Genomic DNA, 19,940 nt, shown 5'->3' with positions numbered 1-19,940 from the left:
TCTGCACGTGAGTAGTCTTTGAAAGAGCGCTTCACAGAATTACTAGAGTTGATAACAGCAATAACGCGCAAGCAAACACTGACAAGAATGTAATCAGAAATCCCTCCCACAACTTGAACCGTACATGCTGATAAAAGTCCGGGCAAAAATACCAAATCCAGTACAAACTAGTTCCTTAGACGCGTGTTGGTTCCCGAACTATTTGGATTAGATCATGAGTTAACATGATGTTAGGCATACTGTTTAAATGATTGCTGTTTCCGGGAAGTGATTGAAAGCGCTCCCAATTAACACCTTGTAAGTTAAGGTTTGCCATCAGGAGCACTTTATGACTGGAATTAAGACAAGTGCTTCTCCAGCTTATCCAGATACTCCGGAGAGGCATCAGGAGGCCTATAAATGGCACACAGCAAAAAGTTATGGGCCCAGCACGTGACCTTTATGCATCTACATTCTAGGCCGGGAGTGTCTTCCAAGCGAACAGCGTCTATCGGGTTTTTAATGAGGACAGCCACACCGCCTCTCTTAGAAGCCTGATCCTTAAGGAAAACTTGATAACAAGGTGGAAAAACATCCTCGTTGCTTATCTCTGTCCGCAGCCACGTTTCAGTTATGACGGCAATGTGGGCGTCTTGCTCCAATAAAGAAACTGCAAGAGGTTCTGTTTTATTGATTACGCTACGAGCATTTAGGTTGACTATACGTAAACGCTTGTCATGTTCTTTGAAAGCGGGTCATGTGTTAGGCTGCTGGGGTCGCTCGTTCGTTATCCTAACGCGCATATTTTTTGTCTCACCCCAACAGCATAGCTCTTTATCGACCTTTGGTTTGTCATGAAGCAAGTGCACTCTTTTACCTTGTACTTTCTCGGCTTTCGCACTTTCCGACAGAAGCTTCCGTTTCTTCAGAGTCGCCTGCAAATAGTCAATTTTAATAGATAGACTTGATTCTTTGAAGGGGTACTGACACAAAATTTCGCGGCCGAGATAGCCTGCTGGATCGATTCCCGTCTACGTGCGTGTACCATCTCCAAAATATCGACAGCGAATAAAGCTTGGAAGGTTTTTATATGAATTTTGAAGTTCGCGAGCGCGATCCAGCATTATAGGCCGCACCTATTGCATTGACACCCTCGGAGGTGACCCGAGGTGACCCCCCTACTTCCCCTACGTAACCGTTGCAGGCGGTACAAGTTACGATGACGTCGTAGCCGCCATTTTTGTTTTGACGCGCTTCCCGACGAATCGCTCCTCGCCAGCGGGTCAAACCTGAAGTGATTCGCCACGTCGAAAATTCCTTCCATCCCCGCTGCAAGAAAATCGTCGCCATCAGACAACGATGACCCCGGCGACGACAGACCGTGCGGAAATGCGTCACTGTTCTGTGTGCTCACGTGACCGAGCGTTTGACTCGCTAGGTGGTGATAGTTGCACGCGGCGGCTTGTCGTTTTTGGAGCTCTGTCAAACCGAAACTGAGGCTGTGTCGGTAATGAGGAGCTTGTAATTAATTATCTGTCGCGCGCTGCAGCAAACGATGTGCCGTGTTATGACTAACAGGCCCCCAGCAACACATTGCAGCAAAAAAAACGCAGGGCGAAAACTTTTGTGTCAGGACTCCTTTAAGTTTGCGGCACCTATCGAATATCAGCTACTTTTCGTTAAAATTTTGTATATAGACGATGAGCGGGCGTTTACTGCCCTGACATCCAAGCATGTGAATGCGGAATATAGATTCACGCTGTACATTCAGCTTATCCCGCATTAGCGCCGTTAGAACTTTTTCCTTGAGAATTATCTGCATCTGTATCACGATACGACTCGCAAGACGAGTATCTGTATCTGTATTTCCGATACATTCAATAATGTATCGTGTATCTTAAGATACAAGATACTGCTATAGAAACACCACCATGAGGAACGATATACGTTGGCTGTACTTAGCTTCTCAAGCTAATGGTGATGGCACTAAGCCACCTGAATAAAGCTAATGACAGCGACAATCATTTATCTTTCCGCCAGGGTCTTGCAACGAGGGCAGGCGATGACGTCTGCGCGTCTCCATTGGTGGAGCAGAGTCACGTGGTGGCACGATCGTCTACGCTCATCCGGCCTTTCGCTTTCTCGACGTTTTCTTCCTTTTTAGTTGTGTCGGTGCCATGGAACTTGCTCATAGCCACTGTACTGTGCTGCGTACTACAATGCGTGCGCCGTCTTTCGCGAAAATTCTAATGCGTTATCGAAGTTTCTCTTGCGTGGTGCTTCGTTACGAAGTGTGAAGAATGCAAGAGTAGGGTTAGTTTGTGTCTCGCGGCTTTCACACATTGGCAATTTGAAACATCTCGTGCATGTAGGTTGGACTTGCTTGCGATAAGATTGAGTATATGCAAATGAGATTCTAACAAACGTCACACCCTCTGGTGTCGATTCTAGATGTAATAGAACAAGCATTTACGTAACAGATTATTTTATTGTACTAGCTGTATTTTTTTTATTCCTGCTAAATTTCAAAGAGTTCTTTTAATCATAATTCCATTGTTAGCATAAGTGCTCTCAATGCTGCCCTCCGTTTGCATCCTACCCACCGCCGTGGTCTGCTGACCCGAAGGTCACGGGATCGAATGCCGGCCGCGGCGGCCGCATTTCCATGGAGGCTAAATGCTTGAGGCCCGCGTACCTATATTTAGGTGCCCATTAAAGAACCCTAGGTGGTCTACATCTCCTGAACCCTCCATTCCGGTGCCTCTCATACTTTGTTTCGTGACGTTAAATCCCAACAAATATTATTGTTATGACCAGTATGCATTCCATATATTATCTAGGCCTCTGTATAGATTTTGGCCGTCTACGAATTGCATTATATCTTCTCTAACCTGTTGCCAAAAAAAACGTTTTATTTTATTTTTTGACTGTCAGCGTCATTCCTACTATTTACATATGGGCATTTTATTTGACTTACTGTTATGACACGGCGATGTTGACGGCAAAGGCAAAATAATCTGGGCGTGCCTGAGTATGCAGTATCAAAATTTCGGCATACGTATGCAGTAACAAAAATTCTGAGCAAAATAGCGATTGTGAATTGGTATTATATTAACGCAAATTTTAAGGGAACATCTGAAACATTATTAGGAAGGGAATTTGAGAAACATAATACCAAATGCTCTGTTTTTCTCACGAACGTCCCCACGGGCAGTTTTCAGCAATTTTCCATAGGCACTGAATTTTCTATTGCCTGACCTTAACTTCTAAGTTGGCGATGTTCGTGCTCAATTAATTGTCATTGCTTTTAGAGGTGCCGCCTGTATAATGTTTATTGTGTGTGTTTCACGTAACTGGAACAAAATATTTACAGCGAAGTGGTTAACCTCAACTGAAAAAAAATAAGAACATGGTTTAGCGTCATGTGGCGCACATCAGGTATTATTATATTGGGCTTAATTTTTTAATAACTGAGATCAAATATGCAACATTTTTAATATTCCGTTGAGGGCGAAGTGCGTTTCTCAAGGTTGTAGATAGTATTTGGAAACGACCGATCGAATTTTATGTGGCAACGTACATACTGCTTACTGATTTTTCCACTGCGTAAAGAAATCCCGCGAAATATGACCACGTGATTACCATCGTGCGCTCTGCAGCGCTCTCAAACGCGCTTCGAGCGAAATAATCAGTGCCAGGACCATGGTTTAAATGAGTGGGCGCGGCTCTAGACATCGGCTTCACTGTGTGCCAACATTTCTGGTGGATGCACCCGGCCAAAAAAAAAGGTAATCGTCTATGATATTCCTAGGCTGACGGTCCGCGGAACGGTTTTTCAATCGAAGGTCGGTTGAGAGCGCTGTACGGCAGCCCAAGAGCTTATTCTCGTCGATTTATTTCATATTGTCACGGGGATGACGAATACACGAGAGAGACAGCAGCAAGTATATTTAGAATATTTACAAGCAACTGTGCCACATCGCGCGTTTTCTTTAAAAGACGGGAAAAAATCACCACGCAGAATGTATGTACGTCGCCGCAAAAATTGGATCGGTCGTTCTTGAATGCTCTCTGCGATATGACAAACGCACTTGGCCCTAAAGTTGATGTTTATTACGTCGCATAATTGACCTTACCTAATTAACCAATCAAGCGCAATATAAAAAAAATGCCGTCACGAGCGTGGCATGACGGCAAGTCATATAACGTTGGTTTCGTTCAGTCGGTCCAACCATTTTTTAAAATATTTATTCCTAGTTATATGAAACGCCCTGTACACTTTTTCACTTACTGCTTATACGGAAATTTTTTGCTGTTTGACTTAGGTATATTCAATTTTCCCTTTTTATGTCGCCTTAAAGTCTTTATTTTTTACCGTTACAAATCACCAGTTACTACCAATAATGTGACTAGCAGTGGTATCTTGCGACGCTTTGTGCCACTACGATACGTCTGAGACGCTTCTTGGCAGCACAAGTACTCTGAGAGAAGCAATGTTAAAAGATTTTACATTAGAGAATGTGGCACTAACGAACGCCCTGGGGCAGCAGATAAGTCAAATACGAAAAATTATTGCAGTTTTATGTCCTCAATTCAAAGACGATGTGTCCCAAGAAATGTCGCTACCAGCGTTATTGCAGCTTTACACTTGTCGGGTGATCCCGTATTGCGAAAAAGCTAATACGCTTATGGACAAGGTAAGACTGCAAAGCGGTGTTTGGGCCATCGTGCGTAGGCTTCTTACTGAATATTTTGTGATTGGATGGTAACTCGATAGCTGGTCGGCAAACATATCAGCGATTCCCATCAATTATAAAAGCGTCAAACAAAAACCACTGAAAGCGCAGCGTAAAAGAGCTGTCATGTTAAGCAGCCAAACAAATCCTAATTAGTTGTTTGGGAAGGAAACTAATGTACTTTGAGCAAGAAAGACAGAACGTTTGGGGTATAAAAAGATATTTCCTTAAAATAATCAAGGTTGATGTAGTGAGGAAATTTTCAAGCAAACAATTTCGTAGAGAGGCGTTTCCAGCTTCATTATATATATGTATAACAGCAAATTTTCAACTGCATCGAAGTATCTTCAGATACAATTAGGAAGTATCGTATCGGATAGAATAATTCGGGAAGTATCTTGTATCGTATCGCGATACAATTTCAAAGTATCTTTGCTCAGCCCTGACTGAGGCATTTACTGCACCATGGTGAATGCAGAATGCTACACTGCAAACACAAACTAGCCTAATTGGGCGTTTTAAGGGCTACAATCTTTCTTAATACTACCTTCATCTGGACAGTACTCCCTTAGGGTTTAATGAGGTGGGTGTAATATAGCTCTGTGTCCTCAATTTTACTTCGTTAAGAAATTATGTGGAAGAAAAGATTCACTATCTGACGCCAATCGTCGAATGGAGTTCAAGAACAAAAAACTCCCATCTCATTTCCTCTGGCATGTTTTCTCTATTTTTTCCAAAGCTTTCCATAGTGCCTTCAGTGCTGGCAGGCATGTACGTAGCTGTGCGGGGGAAAAAGTAAAATAAATAAATAAATAAACGAACTAAAAGGAAACGCCTGCGAACCCTCAATCTGGCCAATCGTCTCCACACGCACATTCAGTATACGCTTTCGCATTCTAAAACGACCAATCTAATTTCTTGTGTTAACGTTCATGCTGTTGGGCGATTTTTTCTGGTGTTTAAAGAAAACGCGCGAAATATGAAATAAAGCGACATGATTGCGTTCCCACGCTACCGTATTGCAGCGCTATCAACCATGCTGCCAGTGAGACAGCCGTGAGCACTGTAGGGACCGGCCTTTGCAGGCACCGGAGACTCGGGAGAGAGATCCAGACCCAGCATGAAAGAGACTGAAGGGAGACTTACCGTGGTTTATTTACATGGCGAGCATTTCGTTACATTACGATCATTTCGTTTTACATGACGAACAAATTGTTACATGACGAAGATCCCGTTTCTACATGACGACGATTTCGTGCTACATGATGATTTCCTCTCAAGTGAACCCACGGGGGCTTATTTTAAAGGGTCTCTTTTCCCCAGATCCCTAGATCGGGGAATTGCTCCAAGTTGGGACGGTCCAATCACGTCACACACAGCACTAATGAGGGTGCCGCCCACACCCGCGCAGGTGAACGTTTTCGTCTGGGGCGTGACCACCACACTCTGCACCTGTGGCACCTTCCTTGCCATGTGAAGGCCGTAGGACGATGGGTCACACGCTCGGACAACCGGGCGCATCAAAAGGTCCGCCGCTTCGAAGTACCTCATCGCTCAATTAGCGGGACTGGATGTAATCCGCGCTGATGCCGCTGTCTCTTCAAGGAAGATTTGGCGACAGGAAACTGTTACGGTCAAGTCGTCGAACCTTGGTATGTCCGACTGCATGGCGCCTCGCTTCCCGTCTCGGGAGGACAATTCAAGTGTTTGAACGTCCGTCAGCAGGCAAGCAGCCCTTCGGCGTCTTGTTCGAAGAACAGGGGACGCCGCTTCCTTTTCGGCGCAGGGGCTGATCGCAACAGCTCGTCCACCGGCGGGAGACCCGACCTGAGGGTGACCAGCTGTACAGGTTGCCCGAAGCGTCGGTGAAAGTCGCGTCCTCCGGGACACTGCCGATGACGCCGAGCCATGGACTCTCGCACTCGTTGCTCGGTGCTTTCTTCCTGGGAATACGCACACACGCACACGACCACAGGCACAGGAGAGCGCCCTGCCCGCACTGAGACACATCGAGTCCAAAAATATGTGAAAACAACCTGCCTTAAATAGTACAACTAAAACACAAAGCAGCAATCGAAGTTTTTCTCCGATCTCTCGCTGAAGCTGCCAATTCCGAAACCAGCATAAGCTTCATATTAAACTGCAATCAACAAACATAATCTCTGCTCCAGTGATGTGCCCCCCGTGGCCTACCTGTGTGCAAGCGTCAGCAATCCGCTTTAAGTCAACCAGGCTTCATACTCATAAACAAAAGCCTTAAGTTTCGCCCTATCTTTTGGTCCTAAAAATTTGTGTCGACAAAGCTAGTCGTCCTGCTGCAAACTGTCCTGAGAACTGTCCATCGAAAATTTACGTCCGCAATTGCACGTACACTGCGCGGATATACGACTAGCTCTGCTTTGCGGTCACACTTCTTATAAACAAACACCTAAACCCACGCACTAACTCCTCCTGCTCACGTCCACACAAGAGCGCATGCGAAGAAAACAATAAAGAAACAAGAACAAAACTTTCGCATAAACCCTGCAAAAACTCACAAAGAATATACTTGCTTCTTCAAGCACACTCCAAATCACCTGCAAAGGTCGCTTTTAAAACACTCCTGACGTCGCCCTTACAGGACCCCTGACACCGAATTTGGAAACGCGAGATGCTTGTGTTGTTTGATAGTCCTGCATGCGGGAGTACTTCTGACCGATTATGAGTGACCAGCGTTTCCTTTAAGATATTTTAATTTGGTTTTAAAGTAAGCCTGAGTGCTCATCTGAATTTTGAACTCCTATCAACATAACCACTAGTATGACGTAGACGTAGGCCCCTTGTGACGTTGCAGAGGCAAAGCAAGTATTGTCGACGTCACAGACAGAAATATGCGCGGTGCACTGTGGTATATTGCGAAGCATCTTTGCTCTTTGCTCCTCCCACCTTCTCCTTCTTCAGTACGTATCGGCAGGCAGCATGAGCCTTCCGTGTGTGTGTTCGCGCCGAACTGCCCGATTCGAACATGCCGAGGTATCGGTGCTCGGTGCCGCAGTGCCCTTCGAAACACAACGAAGCGAACATATCCTTTCATTCGTTCCCGCCGTGGGGATCCCGACAAAAATGGATAGATTTTGTTCACAACGGAGGAAAGGACGAATGGGTGCCGACAAAGTGCAGCCGTATTTGTTCGCTGCATTTCACGACAACCTGCTACCACATAAGCCCTGCACAGTTGTCCGAGTTCAGCATCCCGAGAATTCGTGCCGTTCTTGTGGCTGGGGCTGTGCCGACGCTACACCCCGGCGTGTGTGCCGCTTCAGTTGCAAGCAGCGCATCTGAAGGCGTACTCGCCAAGCGTCCACGACATGAGGTTCGTAGGTTAAGTTGTCTGTCATTCTTTTTTATTTGCATGTGGTTTGAGGGCAGTTGGATGTGAGAAACTGCCTTCTTAAACGCAGCACTGCCCGGACGTTGCGAACGAGCGAGATGCGATGGATGTCTGCGACGAAGTGATGCGGACGCCTACGACACGTACACGTACGTAGAGTAATTCGCTGCGGCAGAATTGCGACATTTGGTGACTTGGCCGTCAATGTGAAGAGTCGCCTCCTACATCCAAATACCTTTACCGAGTGCCGATGAATAAGTTTCACGTCGTGATCGAAATTATTGTGTGTGACGCGAGCAGTAACTAAACGTGATATGTAGTACGTACTATCGCGATAAAAAGAAACGCGAACCGCGGAACGTGTGACTCCTTCAACCTTTCGCATTCAGGAGGATAATCGAAGGGAAGTACTAAAAAAAAAAGAGATCTGATTTACAACCTCAAGGAAACAATTGAAGTGCACTAAACACTTCCACAAAGCATCAAAACATTTGTGCCTAATTACAAAGTATGTAATGTCTGCAAGGTTACAAAGTGTGCAAAAACTGTTTTTCTTGCTCTTGCCAGGAAAAGCTCAGGCTGATGCTGTGGTGCAGTGTTACCCATTAGTACACCACAGAGCCACACAGGGAGAGATACGCCCAAAAGTACGAAATGCGGCCACACAAACATGGAGTGCGGTAACAGATGTCGGTGCGTGTACTTTGGTTTTTATTTTGTGATATGTACCTAATGTAGCGTGGAATACTCTTACATGAAATACTCGCTCCTCCTGTGTCACATGTAGTGTTTGTATTGTGAAAGAATGCATTGCATTCCCGAGCATAAGCCAAACATGTTTGCACAATAAATGTGTCCAGTATGTTCACAGACAATCCGTCATTTTTCTTTAAATTTTCTCCTGTCTTCGAAGGATACCCACTCTTTTGGTTAAATGTGAGTGAATTTGCGTGCTTAACTGTATTTACAGAGTGCCAGACTGATCTAGAGCTGGCTGACGTCGTGCTGGCACAAGACACACATCAGCAGTGCTCAACACCAGTGCCATCAGAACAGTCTCTTGCTGCCTGTACAGAAGACTGCAGTGACATTACATATGAGCCTTCACTGGACAGCTCAACAGTGTGAGTAGTTGCAGAAATTCACTTTTGATGCGGCAGTTATTATGTGAAAACTAAACTAAGCACTACAGGTGCATTTCACTGTATATATATATATATATATATATATATATATATATATATATATATATATATATATTTACATCCTTAAGTAACCTAATGTATCTTTCTTTAAGTTAGGCAAGATCTGTCATCGAAACACAGATGCCTCAGATGCATCATTAATGTAAGTTTGTGTTTCACAGGTCCGGCATTGAAGGTGGAAGTGGCAGAAAGCTCATTGTGTTTGAGGAGTGCATACTGCAGTTACTGAGAATTTGCTTCACATGTGGCCTTCCTGCTGTACCTTCACTTCAAGTAAGTGACTGAAGCATTTCATTTTGTGTAATGCTGTGTCATGTTTTAGAATTCATTCTACACATTGAGCAAGTATCCATGTAGCTTTGTGTGTATCGTGTAAAACTGCATGTGTGAGCTGATAATGATATGCACAGCCTAACGCAAATGTCATTCAAGCAGTGTGTGCAAGTGATTTCTTTATCCAAACATGGGCCAACATGTGTTCTTGCACCGTCTTGATGAAGGAAGCAGTGGATGTTTATACTTGCAGTGAGGCATGTTCATCATTTCATGCTTAAGTACCTGCCAATGCACACACTCTGGGGCCTTATTCTAAGATATAGCCATAAGATGGCTTTCATTGTGCACTGATTGGCTGGTTGAGGAAACGTGCACAACTTGTCGCTTTAGTCATTGACATGGCAGATTCTATGTTACACAAAGCAAAGCTCCAAATGAAAGTCATAGTCAAAGAATACAGCCCCTTGCCAGCAAAGGCATGTTGGGCATGGGCATTGACTAGGCAGGGGGCTGTACTGGTGCATGTTGTCTTGCGTTGTCCTGTGCTGGGTATCCGATAGTAGACAGAAGTTTCGAGGGGCATTTGCCTGGTCTGCCAAACCCTGGCTATGCCTCTGGTATTAGCATTACAATCTGTGAAAAACGTTACACTGGGACACTAGGAGGTTGGAATGGATTGCTGGGCGTGCCTGTTTAACATGTTCTTAGGCAAAAGGCATGAAGACTACTACAGACAGAGAGAGATACGTACACAATGTACAACTTCTAAGAATGTTTAATCTTAAAGGAGAGTACCTTTGCACCAACTTGCTTGGCAATCTTTTTCAAGTTATGTGACACACGACATACATATGGTAACACAGCTACCTTCTTTTGATAGGGTGCCTCTTTGTCCATTCAGCGGGTTCAATATTTCTTTAAGATTGTTTCTAGCACAGAACCAAGTACAGCTTGTGGATAGCCTGCATCTTAAAGGGGTCGTGAAGCACCCCTTGGGCTTGTTGAAAAAACATATCCTGCGGAAAGCTGACACAGCTATGAAATGCTCTGCCAAATATTACAGCCGTGCGCGCCACGTAAAGGCCACAAGCGGAGCGCGAAGTTGCCGTTTCCTCAGGTGCCCTTTTTTCAAACAGAGGCCGGTTCTCACTCTCGTCGGTAGGCGGGGCGTCTGTACGTTGACGTCGCGGATCTGCCAGTTTACGTCGCAAGAGACATAGCATGCTTATTGGCCGATAACCGACGTAAATCGAGAGCGGCGTTCGGATCAGATGCGCCTCTTGCCGCGGGGTGCAGCCACTTGCCGGCGCCGCACTCCTCAGTACACCGTAGCCGCACTCGCGCAAGCGAATCACAGCGGGAGAGCGATCGCGTTTCATGACGCGCGCTGACGTAACATCTTTCCCCCGTGCCACCCCTACCTGTCTACCTTCCAGTGCGCTCGTCGGCACGAGAAAAGAGAGAAAGCGCTGGGAGCGTGCGCCAAACCCCCGTAACTCCGCTGATTCTTGACGGATTCGAGAAATTTTTGCGGCAATCGATTCGGGAAGCAGTAAACTACGATACTGAGGTAATTAGATCATTACTTGGAAAAGTGGTTCATGACCCCTTTAAGAGTTGCTCTCCCGAGTGGAACTGCACACTGAATGATGTCTACATAAATTGATTTTTTTTTCAGATTAAACATTTGCAAAATTAAAGACCATGAAGGACGAGGACGCGAGAAACATGAATGCTCAGGGCCAGTGCTGAACTGCCAAATGAGCCTCATTTGATAAAGGTGGTTTTTATATGGTCACTCGTCACCCCTGAGCCACTGACAAAATGGCACACACACATCAGTGATGACGCAGTGTCAACGAGGACGAGTCGCACTATAAAAAGCACCTTTATCGAATACAGCTCAGTTGGTAGTTCAGCACTGGTCTTGTGTGTTCATGTTTCTTGTGTCCTCGTCCTTGGTGCTGGTTACTTTGCAGATGTCGCACCAACAGGCCCGAACCAAAACAATCCTACATGAAATGTTGTTGCAAGTGGCATCTTGTGTCTATGTGTCTCTCTGTATGTCGTCTTCATACCTTTCACCTCTGGACACTAGTAGACTGGTTACCATACATGCTTTTGTGATATGAGAAAAGGGCAGCATAGCCTGCCATTCACAAGAGTTATTGCATGCGTCTTGGGACTTTGCTTAATTTTATTACATGAGATAATCAAGAAATGAAAGTAGTTGTATTATGCACTCTTGGAATATGTGTGCACATGGTTTCCCATGCTTTGCCATTTGCAGGTGAAAGGTTCTCTCATGACTGCAAAGATGACGTGCAGAATGCAGCACATGCACATCTGGCAAAGTCAGCCAATGAATGGACAGCGTGCCATGGGGGACGTCAGTGTTGTTGCTGCTATCCTATTTAGTGGCTGTAGCCCTGCACAAGTCTTCGCTTTTTGCGAAATGCGGGGATTTGTTGCTTTACCGAGAGATCTTATCACCGGTTGCAACGTGGCATTCTATTTCCTGCAGTGAACAAGGTATGCAGTGAATTTTTAGTGGACTTCAAAACCAGCATTTTGCAAATGCAACTGCCCACCGTTTAAGTGAGCCGTGACAGCCAGTTTTTTTTTTTTTTTTTTTGGCCATTTACTGAGTAGGTCTGTGTCTCTTACTTGCGAGATCAAAACAGAAAAGCTCGAATTAAATATAAAATTAATGCTAGCATCATTATAATGAATTTCTGGTGTCATTTCAAAACGTACACCCAAAATGTTAATAACAGCACCCGACCACAGTGGAGCACCATTCATATGTGCTCAAGTTTCGGCGTTTTTTGAGAGCACACTCCTTGAATCTGGGGCCGCTTGTAGGAAGGAATGAAACATGCGGGGTGCAGTATCAGCTAGGGCACGACACACCAGGCATATTCTCCTGAAAAAATTTGTCTGTTGTTGGACACGTACCATTACACAAGGGACAGAGCCTCACGTCACCTCACGTCAAGGTGAACAGTCCCATCCCCTGAAAGGAATTCCCCCCTATGCCACTGCTGTTGGCAACCTCAACCATTGAGACAGCAGCCTGACAACAGAGCTAGAAAGAAGAGGGGAAGGCCTCTGTCGTGCAGCAGTCTAGGTGGTGTTGAGTGTGTCCTGTAAACATGTCTGTAATGTCAATAATACCTGTGTAGAAGGAATAACACCAGAGGGAGACTGAGCAGCCACTAAATGCATGATATTGTTAGCAATGTCACGAGGCTGTGCCAAATGAGATGGACACTCGTGCTTACGTTAAAACCACATTGCAATATGTTCAGGGCGATGTCCCACAGTAATACTCGCTTAGGGATAAGCAGGAGAATGGAACAACATAAGTACCTTGACTTTGAAATTTTTGTGTAAGGGCCCTCATACTTGCCTTTGTAATAGCTAAGGAATGGGTACCGAAGATCTGGATTTTTGTTAGTTACAACATTAGGCACCGTAGGTATACAAAGACAAGGAACACACAAGAGACATTATGTACAGCTTAAATTGGTTTGTACAAATGATGACATAGAAGAGAAATAAGTGAACAAAAAAGGCAAGTTGTTGCTTGAGGCAGCCACGTTCACACCTTCCGCTTTGCATTTGCATTGCTCGACCAGTTGAGCTACGGTGTTGGTTGGTTCTATGTTTGTATTCATTAGTATTATTTTTGCAATTGTGCCAGATTTTATGCTAGTTGTAGTGCCGTTCAATTTTGAAATATTGTGTGCTCTCTAAGGTATGGCAGCAACAGAGGTCATCAATGCTCGACCACCTGAAAGCAGAGGGTGGTGAGGCCAAGCTTGCTGGAGACAGCCGGGCTGACTCACCGGGGTACTGTGCCAAATATGGGACGTATTCCATTTTTGAAACTTCAATGAATCGTATCATTGATGTACAGCTGGTCCAAGTAAGCAGAAGAAACTCTTTTCTTCACAATTTTCTGAGCTTCAAGTGTTTAAAAGCTGTGATACTTATATGTGCTGTGTTCATGCAGACTTCTTATTCAAACATAAATGCTTCTGTATAGCATAGTTGAATGAAATATACGGAAGGGTTATAATGTGAGGTAAAAACAACACAAGAGCCCGCAAGGATAGGCACTGAATAAAGGTCGTGCCACCATGCGATTGACACCAGCCAAAAAGTGCAGTTTGTATGATAAGCTGAAATGCATTGCAGTTTAAAAAAGAATTGGCAGTGTGCAAGGATTCGAGTAGTATTTACAGCACAGCTCTTAAGTGCGCATTTGCCGGTTTCATGCTGCCCTCATCAGCATAACTGAGTAAACAAACGTCCAGGCGATGATGAAATATAGCAAATGCAGATGTCGTTGTTATAGTTATCATTGCATCTGGTAAAAGAAACAAAAATCTATGAAGGGACAGAGCCGGTTCATAGCACTTTCTCTGTCTGAAAAACTGGTTGATGATCATAAGTATTCATAGTGGCTGCATTCTTTTGCACAGTCATTTGAATGCAGTGTGACTGTTCTGTAAGTAGCAATAAGCATGCCGCGTTGAATGCCCACACCAAGTAGAGCAACATAAAATGGAAAAGAGCAGGCATTTCATGAGGAAGTATGCACTTTTTCTTTATAAATGAAATTAAGTCATGTATACAATGCTACCAGAGGGTTTCTAAACCATTAATTTTTTGCAGTGCGTTAGCCAAGAGGCAGTATACTGAACTCGTAGGATTTGGGATGTCCATATCTGAGAGAGCATGAAATTGCAGGGACAGTATGGCGACACCTTGTCTTGCAATAATTTTGCAGACTTCCTCGTGCTGTTGTAGCTGCAAGTTCATTGCTTTTTGTTTGAAATTGCATAAATCATTATTTGCGCTTGCATCTTCTGATCTATGAAAAATCTTTGTGCAGTCCAATGAGGTTCCATCAAGTTCTCATATGGAGCTGGAAGGATTGAAGAGGGCCTTCACGTCTCTCGATCAGAATGGCCTTACAGTGACCGAGCTGATCACCGACCGGCACCCGCAGGTCAGTAAATTCATGAGGACGGATCGAATAGACAATACCCACCTTATTGACTCTTGGCATGTTTGCAAAGGTAATTATTGGTTAGCAGCTTTGCCCAATAGCACTGAATCTTGCACACTACAGAGTTGTGTTGCTCCGGTTTGTGCAGGGCTGAACAAGAAACTGTTAGCTGCATCTAAGGGCAGCGGGTGTGCCATCATAGCACTGTGGACAAAGTCAATTATAAACCACTTGTACCTTGCGGTTGGACGTGGTGCTGGCAATGGAGACCTCGCTGTAGTTGTGTGGCTCTCTGTGCTGAAACACATTCAAGATAAGCACCAGAGCCATGGTCCACTGTACAGTGACTGTGAGCATGGAGATTTGGAGCCACGCAAGTGGATACATCCAGGTGCTCCCCTTTTTATTATCTGTTATGATAATGTGACAATCAGCATATGCAAACTTAGACGCATACTATACTGCACATAGGAAGTACAGACTTGAGGGCAGTCTAACCGTACAAGTTACATTTTTGAAAGATGAAAAAATTGTTGAGCAAGAAATGTTACAGGAGCAAATGTGTGGACAAGTAAACCTTGTCATCATATTTCTTCAAAAACTACAAAAGCGAGATTAGCGCCAGTTTGCAATTTTGTTTCAAAGAAGCTAGAAATTTCTCGCTCTCCTATCAGCAATCCAGTACCTAGTCAGTAGAAAGGACACAGCCATTGTGATTTCATGACTACGAAAACATGATCGAAAGCTCGACCATACTTTAACATGACAGTTGTTTGTTGTGCTCAGTAGGTACCATGGCTGCCACGAGCAGGTGTCATGTGGTGACAGTCAAATGATCAAGGCCACAATTCGTGCTAATGTAGCTTTCTGCTTCCTTCTCATCCTCCCCTGCATAGCTTCCAGTACACTTGTCGGTACCCGAGAATAGCAAGGCACTCACAGCCTGCAACAAACCCCTTTAACTCTGCTTACACTGGACAGACTCAACAAATGTTTGTGCCAAGAGATTCTCGAGGCAATAAAATTTAGCAAGGAGTTATTAGCAACGGTCGGAAACACTGCCGCTCAAGCGTCCCAAAGAATTACGTCATCGTTACGTCATCACCACCATCTTGAATCTGAGCCTAACTGAGCTTCTAACCAGAAGTGCGATAACTGAAGGCGAAATTGGCGCTCGAGTCGATGGCGAGTCAAAATGAAAGCAGCCAATGGCAGCCCGACGCCGTGCCGGCAAAGCCGTGCGCCCCGCGCCGGCCGCCGAGGCCGCGCGCGCGCCGCAACGCTAGTTTTGAATTTCTCGAAAGTTCCGTTGTAGCATGAAGCGAGCGTTGAGCGCGGGCACCAGGCTGTCCGTGCAGGCAGGCTATGCTTGGGGGACACCTGCAAGTCTGTCGTTGAGGTTGGCGGATCACTGTTGGCTTTTGAGACTTATTGGAGCGGTCGTTATGGTCAGCCGTGCTCCGCCGCCGCCACATCGGAGCCCGTCGTAGTCGCCGGCCTTGATGTGAAGTTTCGTGATGTTTCGTTACATGAAGCGACCGTTGGCCGGCGTGTGCTGTTTTTGCGGTGTTTCCGTGGATTGCTCTCTTGCCGCCGTGATGGTTAACGGCACACGCCATTCGTACATCATGCAGCGGTGCACGGATACTTCAAGACCGAGTTCCGCAAGATTTTTCCCTGATCGAAAAAGCTATAGGTGAGTATGCGGTTTGCGTTCGCAGCCACACATATATAGCTTCATTGCAGTTCGACAACAGTTGTTTTTAAACGTGACTGAATCGTGAAGAGCACGATTTTGCATCGTTGTATCAAGAAGTAACGAAAATAAAGCACTTTAGACTCATAGTTTAACTTCTGCGTCTCTGACATGACTGCTTCCTTGGAAGTGCTTTTTGCATTTTTTGGCCTGTTTATCACTCGCCTTCGTTTAAATACGCGTTTCTGAGTCTGTGTATCTCAACTTGCACTATACCGAGACGACGAAACTACGTTTGCGTGATGTGACTGCGTAATTTTTGTCGTTTGAATTCGGTTTGCAACTGCTTTTTTGCAGGACGTAAACGTTTTCTGAATCATGGAGAAGGCCACAAGTGACGCGTTTGCCCGAGGAAGGGTTAATAACTATAGAATCTGCTCTCTGCGAAGTCTCGATCCGCAACCTCAAGTGCACCAGCTTTCTACTCTGCCCCCAGTGCTTTCTTTCGGTGCGTGAATGTTATGTTCATTATACGTACTTACAGCTGAAAAAGTACTCTTTGTGTTTATGTATTACCTCTGTAATTACCTATAGAAAAACCGTTCGAAGAACCTTCATGTGTAGACATGAGAGTTGTTTTTTTTTTTTTTGGTGAGCCTTGAGTATTGCAAGTGTCAAATATGCAGAATTTTATTGTTTGCGTTTATCTCAATGAAGTGCTCAGTGTACAGGGCATGACATTCTCACTTCAGTGACGTTATCTTACAGCTATGCATTGTATTCGCGGTGAAAGAAAAGCTGTGTAGTAGACTTATTTCACCTGGCCATTGGGTAATACGCGTTTCTTCGAATGTTATATGTGCTGCTGCATAAACGGACCATCGCCTTCATCCCGTTGCCGCCATCTAACTGTCAAGTAGTGGTCAAGTGCCAAATAATGTGTATTTCCCTCTTTAGTGCGATGTACTGCTTATATATATCTAGTTGTTTTGTGTTTCGTATTAGTACAGTGGTTAATAAGTAGTTCATTGCAATATTATTCCATATTTAGGTATTTTGCGCATCTTTATTGTTTTTGCCATGCACTGACATTTCGCATACATTTCTTTAAATTTCATGACTCTGTCACATCAGCAGCTCTTGTGCACTTTGGTCAGTATTGTACTAAACACATCGTGTTACTTATATGTGTATACATTAAAGGGCCTGCATTTTCAGTGTGTTCGATTTTTAATTTCCAATTTCTGAATTTTACAATGAACTTTTGTGCTGTTTAATCATGGACACACTGTGCATTCTTTAATTCTCTTCTTCTCCGGAACTTGTATCGTGCCCCATTATGTGCAAATCTTGAGTTTTGGAAACGGAGCAATAAAACGAAGTCACAGATATGTTGTGGGTGGAAGTCATTCCTTATGCTCTGGATCATGCAGGCTGCGTGCATTCACACGCACTGCGCACCACGAGCGGACAGACAAACATAAATGCGCGACCAAGCACAGCACGCGCGCACGCGAAAAAAAAAAAGAAACGCGCCACGCACACGAAAAAAAAAAAACCGGCGCGCGGCATGAAAGAAGAAAAAGGAGCCGCCAAGAAAGAAGGCAAAAAAAAAACGGCACCCGACATGGGAGAGAAGAAAAGCAAGCGCGCCCAAAAAAAAAAAAAGAAAACGCCGCCAGGAGTGCGATGGAGGAAGAGGGGGAAGAGGAGGGGGGGCGAGAAGAAGCGAGCGGCTGTTGTTACTGTTGCCCCGACGACGTAAAAACGCAATCGTTACGTAACCGCTGCGTCATCGCCGCCATTACAGCGCTTCCACTCGCCAGGGCCGTAACTCAACGGCTTTCTTGGTGCTCTCGGCGCAAGCGTCGCAGAACGTTTGAATTACGCGTCCCTATGGGAGGTATACGAAGAGACCTACCAGTGTTATTAGTAGTTTCAAAACAGGCGATTTGGCAGCTGTCATAGACAGTGCAATATCTAGATTCTCATTTCTAGATATGTGCTAAATAAGGTTCTTGCACTAACGATTGCTGAGGTTTTATATTCCTAAACCTTGATACGGTTATGTGGCGCACTGCGTGTGCATTAATTTCAGCCTCATGGGTTCTTTATCTTGCCCCTAAATCACAGTATACGGTTGTTCTCGCATTGCACAGCCACAGATATGCAGTTGCTGTGGCTGGTAATCAAACCCATGTCCTTGTTCTTAGCAGTGCAACACCTCGCATGTGATTATGTAAATTTTATATTACCTGAATTACTCCTTGCCTGCCCTCTTTGTTCCTGTAGTTGTCCACTGCTTTATATATAAACATTACATTTACTGTGTGCATCTACAATTGGTAATCAATAATTATTGCTGTCTTAATTGCACATTTCATTACAGGCACTGATGCCTATGACAAGTTACATGCCATACTGACACCAAAGCGCCTTTTGGACGACATAAGGCAGATGTCACCATCAGTGCAGACGTTCAGTTTGGAGTCCTTCCATTCCCTCATCAACCGCTTCGCTCCCAAGTCATATGCTTTTTCTCATCAAGGCATGTTTATAAGGTAAATAAGCTGTATGTTCTATTCTTGCAGATGCCACAGGCAACCTACATAAACATTTGTGCAGGTTTGGTGCTGTTTTTAAAATCACTTATGTGCACTGCATGACAGTGTATGTACTTGCTAGCAATTGCACATGTCACGTTTTGTACTATTGTGGCATATGGGCAAAAGCAGGTGAACTATGGTTTAGTGAAATTCAAATAATCATTATATTTGCACTTGACAGAAAAAAAACTGTGTGCTTGTTTGTAGCTTCCAAATAGTTATAAGAACTTTAATTTTCATTAAAAGAGCCCTGCAACACTTTTTGAAAGGGTTCAGAAAATCGTGTTGTTGGTAGCCGAGGCTCCAGCAAGCCAAAACATAGTAGCACAGCATGCGGCATGGAATTCGCAGTTAAGTTTCAGTCAGCTAGAAATCGCTTGCTTCACAGTGTGAGTTGCATAGTTGCTGCTGCCGCTGCGGCACGCAGTGAGTTACTCTTGTCATAGAGTAGTATATTGCCACTTGCGAATAGAAATTTTAGTCGGAGTGTTAACAGCACATTGGACTGCACTACCGTTACATTGAATGACTCCAGCTTGGCCTAGTTGGCACTGCATTATATTCTAGGTTTATAGCATGAAGTAGGTAAAAGTGGACGACAGAAAAGCGGACAGAAGCTACTTAGAACTGAATTACAGTGTCAACTTGTGAGAAGTGTTGCTCTTCAATAGCAGCAAGTGCTTATTGAGTGTTGTTCTGTCCCAGGTGTGCTCTAGCGGCACTGCATTATAATGAAAATGCAGATAGGGAGCAGGCAGTGACGAAGGATGGTGAGCTACGATGGAAAATTAGGCACCCGAAGGCCAAGAAGGGTGCACCAGTCATCACCTTGGTCAAGGCAGAGCCTTCTTTTGGTATGCTAGGTGTCCTTGTTCTTTCATTTTATTTTTAAAAAAAGACCCCTTTCTAGGCTTCATTGCAAAATTTGGTGACATAGTGGAAGTGGTAAGGTGTTGCCCCAGTAGGATTTCACCAAAGTTTTAGAACCAGTTCATTGGAAAAGTTGGAAGACATTGCACTGCTTTGTGACTACGTCTCCAGGGGGTGCGCTG

This window comes from Rhipicephalus sanguineus, chromosome 1 (assembly GCF_013339695.2).
Source record: "Rhipicephalus sanguineus isolate Rsan-2018 chromosome 1, BIME_Rsan_1.4, whole genome shotgun sequence".
In the NCBI taxonomy this organism is placed as follows: domain Eukaryota; kingdom Metazoa; phylum Arthropoda; class Arachnida; order Ixodida; family Ixodidae; genus Rhipicephalus; species Rhipicephalus sanguineus.
Note: the sequence above shows the minus strand (reverse complement) of the source record.